We start from the raw sequence: 24,295 nt of genomic DNA, 5'->3' as shown, positions 1-24,295 counted from the left end.
TTCTTTTTCTCTCTCTCCTTCCTTCTGCACTTCCCTCTCTCCCTCCCTTTCTCTCCCCTTCCTTCCTTCTCTCCCTCCGTCTTTCTCTTCCTTCCTTCTCTCCTTCCCTTTCTCTTCCTCCATTCCTTCCTCTCTCCCTCCCTGCCTCTCCCTCTTTCTCCTTTCTCTCCTTCCTTTCTTCTCTTCTTCCCTCTTTCTCTCCCTCCCTCCATCCCTCTACTTCCCTCTCTTTCTCTTCCTTCTCTCCTTCCCTTCCTCTCTCCCTCCCTCCCTCTCCTTTCTTCTTCCCCTCTTTCCCCTCTCTCCTTCCTTTCCTCCCTCTCTCTGTATTTTTGCAGCAGGGTCTCACTCCATCCAGGTGGGACACCATGAACACAGCAGCTAGATGGAACATAGGCTGGGGATTGGGCAGAACTGAGTGTGAATTGCAACATTGACCTTGAGATTTGACCTTGGCCTTAGGCAAATCACTTAACTTCTCCATTTCCTCATCTGCAAGGCAGTAATAATACGTACCTTGCAGGGACGTTGTGCAAAGTGAAGGAGATGAGAGAGTGCTCAACCTGGTACAAACCTGCAATAAATTGCAGCTATGATGGTCATAACTATAAGCTCCCTGAGTGGCATTGTTCTCTCATTGTTCACCTTCTACCCACCCACTCTAACCCAAATGCAGAACAGCTGCTGCGCAGGTCCCCTCGGGCCCACATCTGCCATTGACCTAGTATAGGCAGTAGATTGTTTGCTTTATCTTTCTCTGAGATTGTCCTTCAGCCTCATCTCTATATCTCAGGGTAGCGTTAACCCTGCCAGACTTGGGGACAGGCTGTGTGGCTTTCTCCCTTTCTCACAGTATGTCCTCAGGACCCACAACCTTGAAGGAGCCCTTCAGATGCAGCCAGGAAGCCTGGCTTCAAAGGCACGAGGTGTGCACGTTTGCCTTTGATGGAGAATGAGTAGTCTGGTGCACCTTTCTTTAGTTTAGATAGGAGCCCACAATTTGTCAAGAGATAAATGGATGCGGGGCATGGGAGGAACACAATTCAATGCTCTTCGGGTTTGGATGGTGAACAGATGTGCAATTCCTGGCTCTTCCGAGCTGTTGTCCGCAGACATGAGAATCGCCTGCACACTCTCCGCTTTGCATAATGAGAAGGAACAAGGTTGGAATAGACCCAGGGGATGTGCCCACAGGGTGTGGAACCTTCTAAGTCACCTTCAGAAAAGGCTGTGCCTAAAGAGAAGAACTGTATTGCTGACAGCAAGGCATTGATTTCTGGTTGGATGGTAAGATTCATAGGCTGGCCACCCTGGTGGCCATCCTGCTCTGCTGATGTGTCCCCATATAACTGCCCCCTTATCCCAGCAGGTCACATGACCACAGACACATCCCCATCCCAGCTGGCAGCTGATGGGACCCCTGATTACAGGAGACTTTTGGCTGGGGAGAGTCTAAGAGGGGAGGGGCTGCAGAGAAAGTATTAGAGGCACCATCTGCAGCAATGTCCTGGGTCAAAGCCCCTGTCCCGGGGTCCAGTGGGGAGGCTACCTCTCCAGGCTCAAACTAGAACTGCTTTGAAGGAAGACAGGGGCCTTGTAGGGGAGACATTTCCATGGTAGAAAGGCCCCAGCCCCCGGCAGGGGAGGCTATGATCCAGGCCTGCACACTGCTATGTCCTGGGATCAACTGTCTCTCATACCTAGATCCATATGTTGAAATTCTAAACCCCAGGACCTCAGAATGTGACTTTGTTTGGAAACGGGGTCTTTACAGAGTTCTAAATGAGGCTGGGTGTGGTGGCTCATACCTATACTTCCAACACTTTGGGAGGCTGAGGTGGGAGGATTGCTGGAGCCCAGGAGTTTGAGACCAGCCTGGGCAACAAAGCAAGACCCGAACTCTACAAAAAATAAAAATAAAAAAATTAGCTGGGCATGGTGGCTCCCGCTTGTAATTCCAGCACTTTGGGAGGCCAAGGTGGGAGGATCACTTGAGTCCAGGAGTTATGGACTAGCCACAGCAACAAAGAGCAACCCCAACTCTACAAAAAAATCAAAAAAATTAGCTGGGTGCAGTGCCTTCCATTTGTAATTCCAGCACTTTGGGAGGCCAGGGTGGGAGGATCACTTGAGTCCAGAAGATAAAGACTAGCCTGGGCAACATAGTGAGGCCCTATCTCTGGAAAAAAAAAAAAAAAAATAGCCAGGCGTGGTAACACATGTCTGTGGTCCTAGCTACTCGAGAGGCTAAGACAGGACGATTGCTTGAGTCTGGGAGGTTGAGGCTGCAGTGAGCTGTGAATGTACCACTGCACTCTGGCCTGGGCAACAGAGCGAGACCTTGTCTCACACAAAACAAAACAAAACAAAACAAAACAACAAAAAAAACCAAAAAAACAAAAAACAAACCAAAAACCTGAGAGTGGTTTTGAGAAACCCCTGAACTTACATAGTTGAGGTCTTGCAGTATGGCTAACGCTGGATACAAGCCCACACCACCAGGGGGCGCAGTGGTGAGGGAGTGAGGCTGGCTCAGGTGAGAAAGCCTGCTCTTGGAACAAGTGAGTGTTCTTTTCCCAGACAAGAGGGGACAAGCCAGACACCTCATTATTAGCTCATATTCCTTTCCTCTCCTTTTTCTGAGCTGGAGCTAGGAGCCTCTCCACTCTTCCATGGCAGAAGGCTGACAAAAATGCACTGTGAACTTCCGCCGGTGAGAACAGAGCTTCTCCACCTCTGCCATTGTTCTCCTGAACTTCTTTAATTCTTCGTTTTAACATATTTATGAAAGGAGTGTTTCTAGACCCAAAATGTAGTTTTAGACCTGAATGGTCTAAATGGTAGAATGTGTCACTCTATCGCCAAGAGCGATTAGAATTCGTGAAGCCCACAGGATGATCTCTCTCTGCAGCTGATCTGCCTTTTCAGGGTCATTATTAAGGAACTGGTTTCCGGGAGGGAGGGAGGTCCTGTTTCTTGGACTCCTGACAAGGACACACAGACAATTCCCTTTTATTGCATCTGAGCCACCTCCAGGTTTCCACAGTTCTGCAGTCATTAAAATAACATGGAGGCCGGGCGTGGTGGCTCACACCTGTCATCCCAGCACTTTGGGAGGCCGAGGCGGGTGGATCACCTGAGGTCAGGAGTTTGAGACCAGCCTGGCTAATATGGCAAAACCCTGTCTCCACTAAAAATACAAAATTAGGCCGGGCATGGTGGCTTACACCTGTCATCCCAGCACCTTGGGAGGCTGAGGCAGGCAGATCAAGAGATCAGGAGTTCAAGACCATCCTGGCCAACATGGTGAAACCCCGTCTCTACTAAAAATACAAAAATTAGCTGGGCGTGGTGGCAGGCACTTGTAGTCCCAGCTAATCGGGAGGCTGAGGCAGGACAATCAATTGAACCCGGGAGGCAGCGGTTGCAGTGAGCCAAGATTGGGCCACTGCACTCCAGCCTGGGCAACAGAGCGAGACTCTTTCTCAAGAGAAAAAAAATAAATAAGTGATATGGAAGACTAATGATACCCCAAAATCACCACGTAGGAAAATTAGCTTTCTCATTGTTTGAAGACAATCTTCAGAGTGTTTTCTTGTCAGGGCAGAGCAGCCTTAAACCCTCGGTTGGGTTTCCTTTCATCCTGATTCATCTGCCTAATTCTTGGGAGGATTCCACTTTGAAAATGTAATTGACCATAGGCGAAACAAAGGCCATTGATGGCTTTGTGAGAGAGTGTGTGTATACAGTATTTGATGGGCTAATTTTACCGTGTTTTAATTACAACTCTGGATGGCATAATAAATTTGTGTTCAATTAGGCTCAAGTCATCAACTGCTGAATACATTATACATTTTGTTAAATCAGCACAACTGATGTTATAAGCTTCGCTGTAATATCAAGCAAAGATGCTGTTGTCAGATGAACTTAGCCTCCCAATCCCTATTCAAACATGTATGCATAGACATAGAATTGGTTAAATAAAGAAATAACAACTTTATCATCAATATGAATGTGGACATAAAATCCAAGCATGAAGCGTAGATCAAAGTCCACAACAGATATGTAATGCTCTCTGCCTGCACGTCTGTAACCTACAGAAATAGGGTGGTCATTCAGGCAAAACTCACTCTCCTGCTGAACAGGAGGAAGCAGAAAGGTTCAGGCTTGATCACCACAACTTTGACCCATAGCTGCAGCAGATATTTTGAATGAAGTGCAGATTAAATATTCTAGCTTTTGGGCCGGGCATAGTGGCTCATGCCTGTAATCCCAACACTTTAGGAGGCCAAGGTGGGTGGATCACGAGGTCGGGAGATGAAGACCATCCTGGTTAATACGGTGAAACCCCGTCTCCACTAAAAATACAAAAAATTAGCCAGGCATGGAGGCGGGCGCCTATAGTCCCAGCTACTCGGGAGGCTGAGGCAGGAGAATGGTGTGAACCTGGGAGGCAGAGCTTGCAGTGAGCTGAGATCACGCCGCTGCACTCCACCCTGGGCGACAGAGCGAGACTCCATCTCAAGAAAACAAAAAAAATTCTAGTTTTTTTTGTTGTTTTTGTTCTAGCTGGAAAAATAAACCAAAATGGGGATTAAGAACTGGAGTGGACATCACTAGTGTTCACCAGTATCCCATTCTCCTCTCCTTCCTAGCACAGGGACGCCACATCCTTGCCAGGAGGCCAGTCTGTGCAACTAGATCTGGCCAATGATATATAGTATAAGAAGTGTCATTAAAAAAAGCAGAAAACAAACAAAAGAAGTGGCATGTGTCCCTTTTGGGCTGAGGCACTGAACAGATGGCTCAATTCTCCAGTCTCTCTTCCTCCCTTGTCTTGATGATTGAGAAGGCTTCCATCAGCCTGGATCCCTGAGTGACTGTGTGGAGGAAAGCATATCCAGCCTTTCCTCCTGGCCCTGTCTACACGTGCTGGATATACATGATGAGTGAGAAATAAATCATTGTTGTATTAAGTCACTGAGATGTTGGAGTTATTTGTTTTTTTTGTTTGTTTGTTTGTTCTGAGATGGAGTCTCACTCTGTCGCCCAGGCTGGAGTGCAGGGGCGCGATCTCGGCTCACTGCAAGCTCCGCCTCCTGGGTTCATGCCATTCTCCTGCCTCAGCCTCCCGAGTAGCTGGGACTACAGGCGCCCGCCACTACGCCCGGCTAATTTTTTTGTATTTTTAATAGAGATGGGGTTTCACCATGTTAGCCAGGATGGTCTTGATCTCCTGACCTCGTGATCCGCCCGCCTCAGCCTCCCACAGTGCTGGGATTACAGGCGTGAGCCACCGCACCCGGCCGGAGTTATTTGTTAATGCACAAAGCTTCTCTTAATGACTAATATAAGAATTAAAAAATCACTGAGGCTGGGCACGATAGGCTCATGCTTGTAATCTCAGCACTTTGGGAAGCTGAGGCGGGAGGATTGCTTGAGCCCAGGAGTTCAAGACTAGCCTGGGCAACATAGTGAGATCCCATCTCTACAAAAAGTAAAAAAAGAAAATTAGCCAGGTGTGGTGGTACACACCTGTAGTCCCAGCTACTCTGGAGGATGAGGTGGGAGGATCGCTTGAGCCCAGGAGGTTGAGAGCTCAGTGATCTGTGACATGCCCAGTGATCTGTGAGCATGTCACAGCAATAACAGGGTGACACCTTGTCTAAAAAAAATAATTGAAATATGATAAAATATGGTAAAACCCAAAGAGAACATCAGCTTGGGCCATCAATTTATTGTGTCTCTGATGAGAGAGCTTTAATGAAGCCAAGATAGTCTCTTGGAGGGCTTGGGGTCATTATTTTGGCCATTAATGGTTAATGTACACTAATATGCCACTGTGTCTTAGTCTGTCTCTTGGCACCTGGGCCATAGTTTTGACCTGACTTTCCTAGGTCCTATGTTTATAAAATGAGCCTAGAACTTCATTCATTCATTCTATATTCTGAGCATCAGGGTATGTTAGGGACTGTACCAGGAGCTGAAGGGGGACTTATTGGAAGCTCATCACGTGGTAGGCATTGTGCCACAATATTTCATGCATTATCAGGCTTAATGCTCACCCCACTACACGTGGCGGGAGCCATCCTCATCCGCATTTTAGGGAATTGGAAGAAGGAAGGAACTTGTTCAAGGGGCACCTCCAGGGAGCTGCCAAAGCAGCATCTGAGCCTGAACTTTGGACCTGAGAACCTGCACTTTAGCCACCGCCCAGTGGTAGCAGGATGACCACCTGCCAGCCACGCGTCTGAAATGCCAACCTGTTCTTGTCACTCCTCTACTCAAGCCCTTCAGAGACTCCCTACTGCTCTTGGGATAAAGTCCCATGTCTTCAGCCTGGCCTCAAGGCCCCTGCAAGCAGGTTCGTGCCTGCCTCGGCCACCCCACCCTGAACATAAAATCCTGCTCTTTTCTGTCTCAGTGGGTTGAAGGCTGTTTCCTTTGCTGTATTCACTGCCCCATCAGTGTGACATCTGTGTCTAGCTGTGAAACCTTTCCTCTTTCAGGAGCCAACTCCCAGGCTGCTGTCCCATCCATGTGGGTACCTGGGCTGCTGGGTGTTGAGAATCACCAGTGCCTGTCACATGATTCTGCCATGGGACTCACTGTGAGGCCATGGGCTCCTCTTTTCCAGGTAAAATTATTTGCGGGTCACCTGGGGAAGATACTCCAGACAGCCCAGGAAGGTGCGAATTAAACCTCACAGAACACATAGGTTTTAAGAGGAGCTGAGCGGCAGGGCACGGAGGCTCCTGCCTTTAATTCCCAGCACTTTGAGAGGCCAAGGCAGGTGGGTCACCTGAGGTCAGGAGTTTGAGACCAGCCTGACCAACATGGTGAAACCCCGTCTCAACTAAAAATACAAAAATTAGCAAGGTGTGGTGGCTCACGCCTGTAATCCTAGCTACTCCAGAGGCCGAGGCTTGCGAATCACTTGAACCCAGGAGGTGGAGGTTGCAATGAGCTGAGATTGCGCTACTGTACTCCAGCCTGGGTGATACAGCAAGACTCCATCTCAGAAAAAAAAGTGTCAGACTTTTAGTTATCACCACTTACCCCTCTCTTTCTCTTCTTTGGCGTCCATCCCTCCTGTAGCATTGGTGTGGTTCACCCCCAGCTGGACACCCACCTTGGACCAAGGTCCTTCAACGTTGTCTCCCGGGCTCAGCTTAGTGCTTGCTGCGTAGCAGGACTCAGAATATCCAAACACCTTTCACATAGGGTGACTCTGGCAGATCTGAAATGACAGACGGCCCCTTGGCGGGGCAGCCGCAAGTCCCAGCAATGCCAGCATTAGCTCCGAGAAGCAAAATTCATTCCTCAACAGCTCCCTGGAGATCCTTCTCCTATGAGCAGAGAGTTGTGACCGCCTGCAGCCGATTAGGCCCTTTTAATCCTAAATAGCAGGGATTAGCACTCATGGTCCTTCATGGTTAAAGAGGACACAGCTGAAGGAAGAGCTGGAGAGAGCCGCCTCTTTCCGCCTAAACTCGGCCCAACTCCTGAATGTCGAGAGCCCGGATGCTCTGCAGGTGGTGTATTTATCTGAACAAAACCTCCACTTCCCAGGCCCACCCCAGGTACTTGATCGGAACCTGGAGGTGACATCTGTCATCTCAAAACGTTCCCCCCATGGCTGGGGTGATGCCCAGATTCCGGAACCAAAGACGAGAGCAGCACACATCCTCCTTTTCATCCCTATCTGCCTCCAACACCAAGGTGGTGGGTGTTTCCTGCGGGTCAGGAAGCTGCAACGTTCTCCCCAGATGTAGCCATCTCTCCCCAGGGCAGCTGTTCCCAATCCCGGCTGTGCATTTCAATCACAGACTCTTTAGGGTGGGGCCCATGCATCAGTGTTTTTATTAATTAATTAATTTATTTATTTATTTATTTTGATCCTGTTTCTGAAAGTGCTCACAGACAGCATGGGACACAGCTGTCATTCATTATTTGTTCATTTCATTCATTATTTGTTCATTTGGCAAACATTTTCTTTTTCTTTCTTTTCTTTTCTTTTTTTTTTTTTTTGAGATGGAGTTCTTGCTCTTGTTGCCCAGGCTGGACTGCAGTGGAGAAATCTCAGCTCACTGCAACCTCCGCCTCCCAGGCTCAAGTGATTCTCCTGCCTCAGCCTCCGGAGTAGCTGGGGTTACAGGAGCATGCCACCACACCCTGCAAATTTTTTGTATTTAGTAGAGACGGGGTTTCACCATCTTGGCCAGGCTGGTCTCGAACTCCTGACCTCAGGTGGCAAACTTTCTGAGTGCCCCCGTTGACTAGGCACGGGGCTGGTGGCTGGGTGTTGAGAATCACCAGTGTCCATCACATGATTCTCCCACTGGACTCACTATGAGGCCATGGGCTCCTCCTCTCCAGGTAAAATTGCCGTCCCCAGCTGGGGAAGATGTTCCGTGCATCCCAGGAAGGTGTGAATTCAACCTCGCGGAACACGTAGCCTTTAAGAGGAGTTGAGTGGCTGGGTGCAGTGGCTCACGCCTGTAATCTCAGCACTTTGGGAGGCTGGGGCGGCAGGATTGCTGGAGTCTAAGAGAGTTTGTGACCAGTCTGGGCAACATAGTAAGACCCTGTCTTTACAAAGTATCAAAATAAGTTAGACAGACGTGGTGGTGAATGCCTGTATTCCCAGCTACTCAGGGGGCTGAGGTGGGAGCATCGCTTGAGCCAGGAGGTCGAGGCTGCAGTGAGCTGTGATCGTACCACTGCACTCCAGCCTGGGTGACAGAGGGAGACCCTGTCTCAAAAAAATAAAAATAAAAACAAACAAAAAAAGATGAGCTGAGTGTAGGGTGGTTTGCTAGACTTAAAAATTAAATGTCAGACTTGTAGCTGTCACCACTTAGCCCTCTTTCTCTTCTTTCTTTCTGCCTCTTTAAAGTTTTTTTTTTTTTTTTGAGAAGAGTCTCACTCTGTCGCTCAGGCTGGAGTGCAGTGGTGCAATCTTGGCTCACTGAAAGCTCCGCCTCCCGGGTTCACGCCATTCTCCTGCCTCAGCCTCTCCAAGTAGCTGGTACTACAGGCACCGGCCACCACACCCAGCTAATTTTTTGTATCTTTAGTAGAGATGGGGTTTCACTGTGTTAGCCAGGATGGTCTTGATCTCCTGACCTCGTGATCTGCCCGCCTTGGCCTCCCAAAGTGCTGGAATTACAGGTGTGAGCCACCGCGCCCGGCCGTTGTTTTTTTCTTTTTGTGACTACAGAGACCATTTTAGTGTTAGCAGCATCATTTCTTATTCTGTTTTCTTTCCAACAATAAAACCCTTCTTGGAGTCTCCATTTATGAAGATACCCGAAGTTCTTTATACTCTGACAGCTTAAGTCAAATATTTTAAAACTGGTCACAGGGCCAGGTGTGGTGGCTCACACCTGTAATCCCAGCACTTTGGGAAGCCAAGGCTGGTGGATCACTTGAAGTCAGGAGTTTGAGACCAGCCTGGCCAACATGACGAAACCCCATCTCTACTACAAATACAAAATTTAGCCGAGCATGGTGGTGTGCACCTGTAATTCCAGCTACTCGGGAGGCCGAGGCAGGAGAATTGCTTGAACCCAGGAGATGGAGGTTGCAGTGAGCCAAGATCGTGCCACTGCAATTCAGTCTGGCCGACAGAGCAAGACTTGTCTCCAAAATAATAAAATAAAATAAAATAAAATAAAATAAAATAATAAAATAATAAAACAAATAAAACTGGTCACAGGAAAAGCAGTAAATCCACGACTGGACTTAAGACCAAACAAAGAACAACTTAAAAATCTCACATCAAAGTAATAATAGTAATTCGAGTGACTCATTAGAGTTCAAGATGCCTAATCATAATGGGTAAGTATTTTAATAAGAAGGGAGAGGAAGAGGAGAAACAAAAATGTTTGTTTTTTCTTCCTTTGAGTCAGTGTTTTTCTCTTTATTTGAATCTCATCATTGTGATTTTAGATGATTAGCTCTTGGAGTGAAAGTTCTGGGGCATTCTGGTTTTGATGAATGAATGCGGTCAGAGCATGTACTTGGAGAGGCAGAAGCTGAAGGAAAATAAACACGCTTGTAAACAATCATTCGGTGTGTTTGAGTCGTGTCAAAAAAGCCTCCCACTCCCTTTTCTTGCTAGCACCCTACCTTGTTTTTGGGCCTATAGAGAGTGCCCTTCACATAACTAACACTATCTTAGAAAATCCGCTCCATTTTATATTTCTTTCTCTTTTTTTGAGACGGGGGTCTCACTCTGTCACCCAGGCTGGACCACAGTGCTGTGATCTCGGCTACTTTGTTGTGAAATACTTAGCCTATAACATTTACGTATTGGCCAGGTGCAGTGGCTCATGCCTGTAATCCCAGCACTTTGGGAGGTCGAGGTGGGTGGATCACTTGAGGTCAGGAGTTCGAGACCAGCCTGGCCAACATGGTGAAACCTCATCTCTACTACAAATACAAAAATAGCTGGCGTGGTAGCGGGTGCCTGTAATCCCAGCTACTTGGGAGGCTGAGGCAGGAAAATTGCTTGAACCCAGGGGGCGGATCTTGCAATGAGCCGAGATCACATCACTGTGCTCCAGCCTGAGCAACAGAGCAAGACTCCATCTCAAAACAGAACAGAACAGAACAGAATGAAACAAAACATTTATGTGTAAATTAAGTACACTCTTATGCCTGGTTTATAACATTAACTTGAGAAATGGCTTGAGCCTGTGTGCCTGCAAGCTTGGCCATGATTGTGTCTCTGCACTCCAGCCTGGGTGACAGAGCGAGACCCTGTCTCTAAAAAATTAAATAATTACAATTTAAATAACGATAAAAACCAAAACCCTCCAAGAACGCAACATTGAAAACAGGTAAAGGTGGAATTATTCAGGTAACAGTGAAGATGGGCAGCTTGGAGCACTCCCCCCACCCCGGCACCACACCCCTACTGAAACTCCCCCTGGGCCACCACAAAGGTCCCTACGGTGACTCTGCTAGAGTTCCATAGGGGGCAGTTTGGAAATCAGTGGTTTTCCCATTGCTCCCATTTTATAGCTGAAGAAGCAGTCCAAGGGAGAGGAAGGGGTTTCTCAAGATCACGGCGGGTATGGGCTAGTGGCTTGTCTCCAGGCGGCTGTTGCTCAAACGCAGGTGTTATATTGGGAGGTTAAGGTGCAGTGTGAACACCCTCACATGGCCGGTTCTGTGCCTGGCAGACTGTTGTCCCTAGCAGGGGGACCTGATGGACAGGTGGGCTGTGATAGGGACCAATGCCACCAGGGCTGGTAGAAAAGATGGCTTTTTCCTTTCCCTCACTCCATTCTCAGCATCCTTAATGTGTGTGCACACCTGCATTTATGTCCAAACTCATAGGACAGATTGTCATCGTTTTTTCGTTTTTTTTTTGTTTTTTTTTTTTTTTTTTTTTTGAGATGGATTCTCACTCTGTTACCCAGGCTGGAGTGTAGTGGTGCAATCTCGGCTCACTGCAACCTCCGCCTCCCGGGTTCAAGCAATTCTCTGCCTCAGCCTCCCAAGTAGCTGGGATTACAGGTGCTCGCCACTAGGCCCAGCTAATTTTTGTATTATTATTATTATTTTTTAGTAGAGATGGGGTTTCATCATCTTGGCCAGGCTGGTCTTGAACTCCTGACCTTGTGATTCACCCACCTCAGCCTCCCAAAGTGCCAGGATTACAGGTGTGCGCTATCGCGCCTGGCGTTTTTTTTTTTTTTTTTTTTTTTTTTCTTTTAAGAGAAAGAATCTTGCTCTATCGCCCGGGCTGGAGGCTGGAGTGCAGTGATGCAATCATAGCTCACTGCAGCCTTGACCTCTCGGGCTCAAGCAGTCCTACCACCGCAGCTTCCTGAGTAGCTGGGACTACAGGCACACACCACCACATCTGGCTAATATTTGTAGACACGGGGTCTTCCTATGTTGCTCAGGCTGGTCTCGAACTCCCAGCCTCAAGGATCCACCTGCCTCGGCCTCCCAAAGTGCTGGGATTACAGATGTGAGCCACCATGCCCGGCCTGGGTTTTTTTAAAAGCCTAATGAGAAAGTGTTCAAAGGATGTCATTATCTTTTCCCTCCCTGGCGGAGTCAGAGCACCAGGCTGGGCTCCTGCACATCTCCTGCCACAAGCTAATTTAGCTGTGATTTGTAGAGAGCGTTTATGGTTTAATAAAGTGACTTTCCAGTCGCTGTGTTTATCACAACTCAAGCAAGGAGTCTCACTGGGAAAGCATCTGGTGCCGATTATTATTAAAATAAAAAACATTTTCGTGAGCTATTGTGACAAGCTCCTTCAGAGTGACTCAACCTCCCCAATCCCGAATGGAAGAGATGAGTTGAGAAAGCTCACAGAGCGGGAGGCTGAAGCCCAGAGCGGGGCTCTGTCGGCAAGGGTCTCGCTGGGGCAGGGGAGCAGGGAGGACAGGACCCCGGAGCCAACACACCGGGACCTGAGCAAGGAACTTTGCGTCTCTGGGTGGTGACTCGGGGATGACCCCACGTGCCACCTCCTTAGGCCACAGAAACAACACCACTGTCATGGCTGGTGTGGACTCCTGAGCACACTGTTTGCAGAGAATGTGGGAAATGACTTTGGTTTACTTTTGTGAGCTCTAGCAGACCACAGTAGCCCTGCCCACTGTGGTTTTTGGGTGTAGGTTCCGTTCCAGCAAATAAGGACCCACAACTCTGGAAATCAGACATTTCTTTTTTTCTTATGTCCAGCAACTACAGAAGAAAATTATAAATTAATTTCTCCCTTCTCTCCCCTCCCCTCCCCTCACCTTCCAAGATAGGATCTCATTCTTTCACCTAGGCTGGAGTGCAGTGGTGCAATCATAGCTCACTGCAGCCTTGGCCTCCAGAGCTTATGTGATCCTCCCACCTCAGCCTCCCAAATAGCGGGGACTACAGCTGTGTGCCACCGTGCCCACCTAATTTTTTTTTTTTTTTGGTAGAGATAGATCTCACTGTTGTGCCCAGGCTGGGCTCAAACTCCTTGCCTCAAGCGATCCTCCCACTTTAGCCTCCCAAAGTCTGGGATTATAGGTTTGAGCCACTGTGCCTGGCCAAAGGTATTCTTAAAGATGAAGACACTAACTCAGACCCAAGACTTATTGGAGGATGCCCAGAATGCTCAGGCCCGAAGAATATTTTCCCAAGATCTAAGTTAGGAAATTACTTGAAAGGGCAGGCGCGGTGGCTCACGCCTATAATCCCAGCGCTTTGGGAGGCTGAGGCTGGTGGATCACGAGGTCAAGAGATCGAGACCATCCTGGCCGACATGGTGAAACCCCGTCTCTACTAAAAATACAAAAATTAGCTGGCATAATGGCACGTGCCTGTAGTCCCAGCTACTCAGGAGGCTAAGGCAAGAGAATCGCTTGAACCCGGAGGTGGAGGTTGCAGTGAGCTGAGATTGCACCACTGCCCTCCAGCCTGGCAACAGAGTGAGACTCCATCTCAAAAAAAAAGAGAAAAGACTTGAAAAATAATACTAAATGTTGAAGACAGCAAGTTTTCCAGGTCCCTGAAGAACCCAAAGTTATTGTTGAAAATAAAGTAAAATAAATAAAAATAGAACGTGGCCACATTTTACAAAGGTAGAATATATCTAACACGTGATAAATGTATGATCCCTTTATCTAGAATACATCTAAAAGAGACTATTTTATATGGAATCAATATAAAAAATTATGACCACGTCAGGGTATAGTGGCTCATGCTGGTAATCCCAGCACTTTGGGAGGCCAAGGCAGAAGGACTGCTTGAGCCCAGGAGCTCAAGAGCAGCTGGGCAACATAGTGAGACCCCATGTCTAAAAAAAAAATTAACACGGTGTGGTGGTACAGGCCTATAGTCCCAGCTACTCGGGAGGATGAGGCAGGAGGATCGCTTGAGCCCAGGAGCTCAAGAGCAGCTGGGCAACATAGTGAGACCCATGTCTAAAAAAAAATTAACACGGTGTGGTGGTACAGGCCTATAGTCCCAGCTACTCGGGAGGATGAGGCAGGAGGATCACTTGAGCCCAGGAGTTCGAGACTCCAGTGAGCCGTGATTTGCCACTGCACTCCAGCCTAAATGATAGAGTGAGACCCATCTCAAAAAAAACATCCAAAACCAAAAAATTATGATTGGGACCTTTCATGTTCTTTTTCTTGTAGTAAGTCTTCAAAACCTGGCGTGTGTTTTACACTTACATCTCAGTTTGGACTGGCCACTTTTCAAGTGCTCAGTATCCCCATGTGGCCAGTGGCTATTGTATTTGAGCACAGAGCTCTTCAGAATCAAACACGGAAAACAGAGAAGCAGGGCGTGAAGTGTCAGCAGTCAAACATAATCAAGGTGAGCAGAAAGGGAGACCCCCACTTTCCCCACTCCCATGGACAAAGGCAGAGGAGAATCATGTAGGCCTGTGGTGGGATGGGACCTTACCACAGAGGAGGGCCAGGACTAGGGTAAGAGAAGTGAGGTACTCACCTCGGATTCACACTTCAAAGGGTGTCAAAAACTCAGCAGTCAAGATAAATAATATTTTACTGCAGCAGGGCATGGTGGCTCATGCCTGTAATCCCAGCACTTTGGGAGGCCGAGGCAGGTGGAAGTCAGGAATTCGAGACCAGCCTGGCCAATGTGATGAAACCCTGTCTCTACTAAAAATACAAAAATTAGCTGGGTGTGGTGGTGGGTGCCTGTAATACCAGCTACTTGGGAGGCTGAGGCAGGAGAATTGCTTGAACCCACGACGTGGAGGCTGCAGTGAGCCAAGATTGTGCCATTGCACTCCAACTTTGGTAACAGAGTGAGACTCCATCTCAAAGTAAATAAATAAATAATATTTTAATGCAATATGCAAAAATTAAAAAAACCCACAAGGGAAAGAAGTATTAATATTTTAAAGACAAAACCCAACTCTGCATGTGCACCAATTCACTCCTATCTCCTCCAGTCTTGGCCCCTTTGGATCCATCTGCACAACAGTCCCATTTCTTTTCTCCCTTCCAGGCTTGTGGTTGGGTAGGATGACCCCAAACTTGGCTCTGGGGCTGAGTTTTGTGACCCAAGACTTTCCAATTAAAGTCAGCATTTGTATTAGTCATCTAATGCCATGTAAAAAGTTATCTTAAACTTAGTGGCTTAAAAGGCCAAAAACCTTCATTATCTCCTAGTTTTTGTGGGTCCGACATTTGGGAGTGGCTTAGTTGGGCAGTTCTGGCTTTGGAACCTCCCATGAGGTTGCAGTCATATGGTTAGTCAAGCCTGTCATCATCTGAAGGCTCAAATGGGGTTGGAGGTGTCACTCCCAAGATGGCTCCCTCATGTGGCTGGTGCTGGTATTGCTGTTAGTGGAGGCCTCAGTTCTCAGCATGGGCCTCTCCACAAGGCTGCTTGAGTATCCTTATGATATGGTGGTCGTCTTTGCCCAGAGTGGTAGATCTAAGAGCACACAAGGTGGAGCTCCAATGTCCTTTCTGACTGGTCCTCAGAAGTGATGCTCCATCATTTCCAAAACATACCCCGACCACACAGGTCAGCCCTATTCATGGAGAGAGGGAACTCCAGAGTATGAATACCAGGAAGCCAGAAAGACTTGGTGCCATCTTGGAAGCCAGCTATCATACTGTTTTAGTTTCAGGGGTGTGTGTGTGGCCCATGATGGTTCTAGAACCTTCTTTGAAATCCCTGGGAAAGAGCTGCTGTCCTTTACAGCAAGGCTGGTAACTGGGTAGAAAACCTGCATAGCATTGACTCAAGAGAGCTTTCTCAGGCCCTCTCATGCCTTATGTATTTATTTAACATGGATTTTTCTGATTATAAAAATAATATATTTCATTTATAGAAATACTTGAAGATTCCTCCCAATCTTGCCACTTAGAGAAAACCCTTGCTAACATTTTGGTATATTTCTTCTTTTCTTCTTCTTGATCTCTTGTCCATCCATGTCTGTATGACTTTCTCTCTCTTCCCACCACCCCCACCCATCATCCTTTTTATAGCAAGACATTTAAGCTGGTCTCATTACTGCACATCTTCTGTGGCATAAAACTAAATATAAAAGCTAATGAGTCATGGTATCTTCAGGCTCTGGCTCCCCAGGAGGCTGGATAGTTGGGGGGCTTGGAGCAGCCTCGGGTGATGGCTCCTTAATAGCCACCTGGGCCGAGTCTACCTGCTTCCCCAACAGGGTAGCAGGACAGTTGTAGGTCCTTCTGCACCTGTTGGGGTCAATGTTGGAGCTCAGAGGCCCCAACCTGCATTATTATTATTCTTATTATCTGAGATGGAGTCTTGCTCTGTTGCCCAGGCTGGAGTGCAGTGGTGTGATCTCGGCTCACTGCAACCTCTGCCTCCTGGGTTCAAGCGATTCTCCAGCCTCAGCCTCCCAAGTAGCTGGGAATACAGGTGTGCACCATTGTGTCTGGCTAATTTTTCTTTTCTTTCTTTTTTTTTTTTTTTTTAGTAGAGATGGGGTTTCACCATGTTGGCCAGGCTGGTCTTGAACTCCTGACCTCAAGTGATCCTCCTGTCTCGGCCTCCCAAAGTGCTGGGATTACAGGCTTGGGCCACCATGCCTGGCCCCCATCCTGGATTATTACTGAGGAAGTGGGATACCTATAGCCAGGCCTTTGATGAGATGGCTGTGGGCCTGCCTGGGGGAGGTCTTGGGAGGGGACAACTATGACACTTGTGAGCCCCTGGGCCTGAGCCAGGCCCACCTTCCAGGAGAGTAGGGCTCTTATTCGCCCTTCCTTGGGGTCAGCTATAATGTGGGGACCCCTGGCCCAAACTGGTTGCCTCTGATGGCAGCCAAATTGACCGAATTCCCTGACCGTGCATCTCATGATGCTGCTTTCTCAGTTCCAACTTCTAGCAGCATTCAGCCTGTGGCATGCCTCCCCCAGGGAACAGCCAAACTGACAGACACACACACACACACACTGCTTTGGGCCCTACCAGGGCAGGAATAGGCAGAAGGGGGTCCTATCTGGCATAGGTGGAGCCTGGGGCTCCTGGTCTGGCCGACTCTCCCCTTACCCAGCCTCTGCTCAACCCTGCTCTCCCTCTTCCTCCTCTTCTGCAGTGGGTGCCCAGCCACACCCTGCTCAGGCCCCACCAGCTCATGTCCTTGCCTCTGACAACCAAATCACTCACTCCCGCCCCTCCAGCTGGTCCCGGGAGCCTTGCTCACTAAGCACCATAATAATTGTTATCATTGCTTACCATCATGGAAAGCATGACCTCAGCTCATGGCAGCCTCAACCTCCCAGGCTCAAGCGATCCTCCCACCTCAGAAGCTTGAGTAGCTGGAACTACAGATGCACTAGCATGTCCAGCTAATTTTTTTTAAGTTTTCTTTTTCTTTTTTTTTTTTTTTTAAGACAGAGTTTCGCTCTTGTTGCCCAGGCTGGAGTGCAGTGACGTAATCGAGGCTCACTGCAATTTCTCCCTCCTGGGTTCATTCCTCAGCCTCCCGAGTAGCTGGGATTACAGGCATGTGCCACCATGCCTGGTTAATTTTGTATTTTTAATAGAGATGGGGTTTCACCATGTTGGTCAGGCTGGTCTGAAACTCCTGACCTCAAGTGATCCACCTGCCTCGACCTCCAAAGTGCTGGGATTACAGGGGTGAGCCACTACGCCCAGCCCTTTTTTAATTGTTTTTTTTGTTTTGTTTTGTTTTTGTAGAGATGGGGTCTTGCTATGTTGCCCAGGCTAGTCTTGAACTCCTAACTTCAAATGATCCTCCCACCTCAGCCTCTCAAAGCGCTGGGATTCCAGGCATCAACCACTGTGCCTGGTGTATTTATTGCTTTTAATAACTTCACAGATGTATGAGAAGCCCTGTTTCATAGAGGAGGGAACCAAGGTTAAGTAACTTGCCCAGCTGAGCATCTAAGTGCTGGGACCCATATCGATGTCATCCTGACTCCAGTGTCACTGCTCTTGTAAGACATAACACGATGCTGCTTCCTACAGAGCCTGACCCAGCGACCACCTCCTCCAGGAAGCCCAACTCCCATCCCTGGAAGCCTGACCCCATGAGCCTGTCCTGCTGCCTCGTTCCTCTGCTGTGCCTTCCTCAGTCCTGTTTTCCTCTTTGGTGACCTTCATCTCCCTTCCTCTGTCTCTTTCTCCTCTTTGGTGACCTTCATCTCCTTCCTCTGTCTCTTTCTCCTCTTTGGTGACCTTCATCTCCCTTCCTCTGTCTCTTTCTCCTGCATGCCTCTCTTGCCATGTTTGGTGTTACGGGCTGAACTGTGTCCCCTGCAAATTAATATGTTGAAATCCTAATCGCCAGTTCCTCAGAATGTAACCTTATTTGGAAATCGGGCCTTTGAAAAGGTAATTAAGGCTGGGTGTGGTGGCTCATGCCTGTAATCCCCACACCTCAGAGGCCAAGGCGGGAGGATTGCTTGAGCCCAGGAGTTCGAGACCAGCCTAGGCAACGTAGCGAAACCCCATCTGTTACCAAAAATACAAAAACTAGCTGGGTATGGTGGTGTACACCTGCATCCCAGCTATTCGGAGGCTGAGGCACGAGAACTGCTTGAACCTGGGAAGCAGAGGTTGTAGTGAGCTGAGATCACGCCATTGCACTCCAGCATGGGCAACAAAAAAAGAAAAGAAAAGAATAGAATAAAATAAAATAAAAGAGATTGCAAAAGGTTTTTCTTTACCTTTTTTTTTTTTAGACGGAGTCTCGCTCTGTCACCCAGGCTAGAGTGCAATGGCGTGATCTCCACTCACTGCAACCTCCACCTCCCGGGCTCAAGCGATTCTCCTGTCTCAGCTTCCCGAGTAGCTGGGATTACAGGCACGTGCCACCATGCCCAGCTAATTTTTGTATTTTTATTAGAGACGGGGTTTCATCATACTGGTCAGGCTGCTCGAACTTCTGACCTCAGGTGATCTGCCCGCCTTGGCCTCCCAAAGTGCTGGGATTACAGGCGTAAGCCACTGCGCCCGGTCTCTAGTATTGTTGCATAATGACAAGTGATCCTATTTAATCAAGAGTTTTAAAGATTTTGACATTTTTTACAACTTCCCAAAATTAAATTCTAAATAAATTTTTATTTCTTTTTTGAGACAGGGTCTTACTCTGTCACCCAGGCTGCTGTGCAGTGGCATGATCACAGCTCACTGCAACCTTGAACTCCTGGGCTCAAGCGATCTTCCCACCCTAGCCTCCTGAGTATCTGGGACTACGGGTGTGCATTGCCATGCTCAGCTAATTTTTTAAATTTTTATTTTTTTGTAGAGACAGAGTCTCACTATGTTGTCCTGGCTTATCTCGAAATCCTGGGCTGAAAAGTCAGAACCTTTGGCTTTAACTCTGAGTGAGATGTGAGCTATTGGATAATTTGAGCAGGGAAAGGATCAGATTCAGTTCATGTTTTATAAGCATCATTCAGGCCACTGTGTAGAAAAGAGAAACAGGAACATCAGTTAGGTGGATACTTCAATGATTCTGGCAAGAGATGATGAATGTTCAGATGAGGGAAATCACAGTAGTATCAGTGACAAGTGGTGAGATTCTGAAGATTTTGAAAGTAGAGCCACCAGGATTGGCTAATGTGGGTAGTGATCTATAATAGGAAGAGAGGAGTCAAGAATAACTTCTAAGATTTTGGCCAGAGTAACTAGAAAGATATAAATTGCCACTTAGAGATGGGAAAGCCTAGGGAAGGAGAAAGAGCAGGTGTAGAGGAAGATCAGGCTGTTTATCCGCTGTGAGGCTTTAGGTGAGTTGCTAACCATCCTTGATCCCCAGTTTCTTCGTTTGTACAATGGTTATAATAATTGCTCCCCTGCAGGGTGGTGGTGAGAATTTTGTTTGTTTTTTGAGATGGAATCTCACTCTGTTGCCCAGACTAGAGTGCAGTGGCATGATCTCGGCTCACGGCCACCTCTGTCTCCCGGGTTCAAGCAATTCTTCTGCCTCAGTCTCCTGAGTAGCTGGGACTATAGGCGCATGCCAGCACCCCTGGTTAATTTTTGTATTTTTAGTAGAGATGGGGTTTCACCATGTTGGCCAGGCTGGTCTTGAACTCCTGACCTGAAATGATCTGCTCATCTTAGCCTTCCAAAATGCTGGGATTACAGGTGTGAGCCACTATGTCTGGCTAGTGGTGAAAACTGAGCAAGATCCTGAACTCAGAAGCTTGGCATATGTGTGTACCCAATGCACCTGTCACCCACAACCCTACGATAGCACATGGTCATCATACCTCCTCAGGAAGCAACTGGAAGGAGAGGAAGACTCTGCCTATGAGTCTATACTCTCTAGCTCCTCTCTTCTGCTTCCTTTAGGTAGAAGTGGGACAGGTCTTTTTGACCTTGTAAGTTTTCTTTCTTTAGGGTCTTACATGTTGATGGAGATGATGATGCTAGTGGCAGCTGGTGGGGATGATGACAAATGCTCATATTCCCAAGGCCTTGAGGTTTACAAAACACTTCATGGACAGTATCTCATCTGATCCAGCAAGGCAGGAATTATACTTATTTTATGAAGTAGAAGAATGAAGTATTTATAAAACCAAATAAGTTGAGTGCAGTGGCTCACGCCTGTAATCCCAACACTTTGGGAGGTGAAGGTGGGAGGATCTCTTGAGCCCAGGAATTAGAGACCAGCCTGGGCAACACAGTGAGACCCCTGTCTCTACAGAATAAATTTTAAAAAGTAACCGGGTGTGGTGGCGCCTGCCTGTGGTCCCAGCAACTCAGGAGACTAAGGTGGATCACTTGATCCTGTGAGGTTGAGGCTGCAGTGAGACATGATCACGCCGTGGCACTCCAGCCTGGGTGACAGAGTGAGACCTTGCCTCAAAAAAATAATATAAATAAATAAAATAAATAAAAATAAAAAACAGACTGGGCGTGGTGGGCTCACGCCTGTAATCCCAACACTTTGGGAGGCCAAGACGGGTTGGAGCACCTGAGGTCAGGAGTTTGAGAACAGCCTGGCCAACATGGTGAAACCCGTCTCTACTAAAAATACAAAAATTAGCCGGGCATGGTGGCGGGTACCTGTAATCCCAGCTACTCAGGAGGCTGAGGCAGGGAATTGCTTGAACCTGGGAGACAGAGGTTGCAGTGAGCCAAGATCATGCCACTGCACTCCAGCCTGGGTGACAGAGCGAGACTCCGTCTCAAATAATAATAATAATAAATAAATAAAATAAAAAAGAACATAAAACCCAGGCTATAAACCCAAAGAGATATACCCAACTATCTCATAGAATCTCATTTAATCTGAGGGAGGAAAGCAGGTGGAGGAGAGGGTCTTGAAGTAAGCATCGAAGGGAAAATGCCACCCGGCTGTGTCCAGCTGTGCCCAGCTAGGAGATAGGACTGTGCCTTCTACTTTTCTTCCCCCAGGAGAGGGCCCACAGGGGCCTGCTTGGGTCCTAGTCTCCCTGTCCCAGCCACTCTGAGCATGCCTGGTGTTCAGGTGTGTGTGCGGTCTGCAGACTCACTGCTTCTGAGGTAGGCAAGCAGTCTCATATATTGTCCTGTTCCAGTTACTCCTTCCAGTTACTCCCAGTTACTGAGGCTAGAGCGGAGAGGACTGGAGCCCAGAAGAGTCAACATTCTTAAGGAAACACAATTAGAAAGTTGCCAGTCTGGGCGGGCACGGTGGCTCAGGCCTATAATCAGCACTTTGAGGAGGTCGAGGCGGGGTGGGATCACTTTGAGCTCAGGAGTTTGAGGACCAGCCTGACCAACATGGTGAAACCCCATCTCTACTAAAAATACAAAAAAAATTAGCCTGGCATGATGACACACTACTATAATCCCAGCTACTTGGGAGGCTGAGGTAGGAGAATCGCTTGAACCCAGGAGGCAGAGGTTGCAGTGAGCCGAGATCCTGCCATTAATTGCACTCTAGGCTGGGCAAAAAGCAAAACTCGGTCTCAAAGAAAAAAAAAAAGAAGAAGAAGAGAAAGAAAAAAGAAAGTGCAGTCTGGATTCCAACTCAGAGGGAAATCCTGCATATGTTCCCTTCCCTCTCCTCCCCCTAGACTGGGAAGTGGGGGCCAGCCCAGCTGCCCGCTCCCCTCAATACACCAGGTGTGAGAACACAGCTGTTTCTTCATTGTTCCCCCACCCAGGCGGGCTGTAATTGGTGGGGCAGAGCAGGGCGGGGCTGCCCCCATGTTGAATCCAGTGGGGCTATCTCCACTCCAGGCAAATCCAGCCAGACACTGATTCTGAGCAGCAGTTCTGCCTGGTGAGAGCTGCCGCGGATTGGTGGAGGTAGGGGACTGAGAGGTCAGGGAGTGTCAGGTCAGGGTGGATCAGGAGCCCCAAATGAAAAATTAGAATTGCCTGGAGAAGAACTCCTGCTAGACTGAGGGAGAAGGGTTAGGGAACTCCAGGGGCACGGAGGCTGTGCAAGAGGAGGGGGTGACTAGAGGAAGGGAGGGGCCAGGGAGCAGTAGGAATGCCTGGAGCTGGGAATGGCAAGCTGTAGGTCTTGGTTTACTCTTGCCTTGGTTCAATCTCCCCATCTATGCTATGGTGAGAACCTTCCTGCCTCAGCTGCCTTGCCAAGAGAAAGGGCTTCATGAAAGCAAAAATGACCTACAAATTGAGGTCAGGAGCAGGAAGGTGTAAACTGAAGGGAGGGGGAACTCCTGCCCACCTCACGTCCTTGCCAGGCGAGGCAGAAGCAGGACAGGCAAGCCTAAAGTCTGTGTTGTCTTCCCAGGCACTGACTCACTGGCCCTGCCATGCCCACGCCACTGCTCCCGCTGCTGCTTCGATTGCTGCTGTCCCGCCTGCTGCTGCCTGCTTGCCCGCCTTGGCCCGCCAATACCTCCTGCCCCTGCGCCGCCGATTGGCCCGCTGCCTGGGCTCCCAGGGACATGCGAGAAGGCTTTGCTAGGCTGCGTCTGCTGTTCATTCTCAGCCAGCGACACTCGCCAGACGCTGGGGGGCCTCAAGAGTGGACCGCCTGGAGAGGAGGGAGAGGTTAGCCCCCAAAAGTGAGGCCACAAGTCCTGGCAGCAGCTGTATCCACAAAATGCCTTTCTTTGGAGCTAGGATAATCCTGGCACCAGCACTGACCGAAGCCTGCCCGGTGGACAGAAGATATAGTGAGGGTTGTGCATGAGAGGGATCTCGCCCACAGACATGCCTCTTCCACTCCCAACAGAAATGGTCTTTCTGGAAGAATGCCTTGCACTAGCACAAAACCTGATTATTGGCCCCTCTGTCCTCCAGCAGTTCCTCCCGAAGACCGCTTCTAGTCACCTCTGGCCTCAGGTGGGGGAGAGGAACTAACACCCACCCACCCCTGCCCTCCCTGCAAATGGGAACATCAAGGTTCCCAATGCTTAACTGAGGGACAAGTGACAATTTAGCAGAGAGGCAAGATTTGAATCCAGACTGTCTTCCAGACTCAGGACCTACCTTAAAATAATATCTGAGTTGCCTATGGAGGCAGACCTGCCTGCAAAGCCCAGCACTCAGCAAGTGCTCAATAAATATTTTATTTGAATTCTTTCCGTGGCTTTGAAAGTTTAATCACTCAGACTGTTGCTCTGCAAAACAGTTTAACCTGGCCTGGCAGTTGGTGGGGGTGGGGGAGAGGAGAGATGGACAATTGTACAAGGGTTTATTTTGCTACCTATTCCACTGTGGTTTCAGTCCTCACAGCCTGGAAGTTGTTTCCCCCTGCTTAGTTTCGGTCAGTATGTCACACTGTGACCCAGAAATGGCTTGAGTCTGTCTAGGAGGAAGTTTGCCTGGCTAGCTCACAGTAGGGAGGAAAATATCCTCCAGCGAGTTTGAGGACTTCTCAGCTAGTCGTGGTGGGAAGACAGGTGATACGTTTGCTAAGAGACTGGGTGGGAGGCCACCCAGGGAGGCCGTGCAGAAATGCATCCCCTTGAGGGTCATCCCACCCTAGAAGAGACTAGGGGTGGGTGAGTGGCCTTAAGAACTGACTTTATCATTTCCTCCTCCCTAGTGGGAGGCCCCTCAGGGGTCAAATAAGAGCCCCAGAAGAGTCAACATGCTTAAGGAAACACAGAAAGTACAGTCTGGGCTGGGCGCGGTGGCCCACGCCTGTAATCTCAGCACTTTGGGAGGCCGAGGCAGGCGGATCGCCTGAGGTCGGGAGTTCGCAACCAGCCTGACCAACATGGTATTTTTAGTCTCTACTAAAAATACAAAATTAGCCGGGCTTGGTGGCGTATGCCCGTAATCCCAGCTCCTCCGGAGGCTGAGGCAGGAGAATCGCTTGAATCCGGGAGGCGGAGGTTGCAGTGAGCCGAGATCGCGCCATTCCTCTCCAGCC

At 48.6% G+C, this 24,295-nt stretch overlaps 1 pseudogene; it reads left to right on the top strand.

The window, feature by feature from the left end:
- Positions 1 to 22,724: 22,724 nt before the first annotated feature.
- LOC115830802 lies at positions 22,725 to 23,107 on the top strand (annotated as a pseudogene).
- The last annotated feature ends 1,188 nt before the right edge of the window (positions 23,108 to 24,295 follow it).

The sequence above is a fragment of the Nomascus leucogenys genome, chromosome 17 (assembly GCF_006542625.1).
Source record: "Nomascus leucogenys isolate Asia chromosome 17, Asia_NLE_v1, whole genome shotgun sequence".
Lineage (NCBI taxonomy): Eukaryota > Metazoa > Chordata > Mammalia > Primates > Hylobatidae > Nomascus > Nomascus leucogenys.
The sequence above is the reverse complement of the archived record's forward strand: the minus strand, read 5'-3'. Positions and strand labels throughout refer to the sequence as shown.